The sequence below is a fragment of the Myotis davidii genome, unplaced genomic scaffold (assembly GCF_000327345.1).
Source record: "Myotis davidii unplaced genomic scaffold, ASM32734v1 scaffold459, whole genome shotgun sequence".
NCBI classification, from domain to species: Eukaryota; Metazoa; Chordata; class Mammalia; order Chiroptera; family Vespertilionidae; genus Myotis; species Myotis davidii.
In genome coordinates, this window is record NW_006289838.1 from 39031 (window position 1) to 39456 (window position 426).

The 426-nt window shown below is 59.6% G+C and overlaps 1 protein-coding gene across 1 annotated transcript in view; it reads right to left on the bottom strand.

The window, feature by feature from the left end:
• KIF7 (kinesin family member 7) overlaps nt 1-426 on the bottom strand; it is a gene marked incomplete at its 3' end in the record, with an annotated part of 22753 nt that overhangs the window by 21289 nt on the left and 1038 nt on the right. The gene's annotated exons all lie outside the window — the stretch shown is intronic.

The following is a 426-nucleotide window of genomic DNA, read 5'->3' on the forward strand; positions in this document are numbered from 1 at the left end:
GCACATCCCCAGTGGGGAGTGTGCAGGAGGCAGCTGATCGATATTTCTAACTCTCTATCCCTCTCCCTTCCTCTCTGTAAAAAAATCAATAAAATATGTTTTTAAAAAAATGGGGCCGTTCCCTTCATTGGCCTGAAGTATCTCTCCCCAAATCTGCCCTAGCGCCTCCTGAAACCAGCCGGGGCCCGGCTACGTGGCAGCCGGAGCGTGTCTCTCCCAGGACAGTCCCCACCCCGACCATCCAGTTCCCTTCATTGGCCTGAAGTATCTCTCCCCAAATCTGCTCTAGCGCCTCCTGAAACCAGCCGGGGCCCGGCTACGTGGCAGCCGGAGCGTGTCTCTCCCAGGACAGTCCCCACCCCGACCATCCGACCGGCACACGGACCGGCACACGGACTCCTCCCCCCCGCCAGCCAGCCCGACACC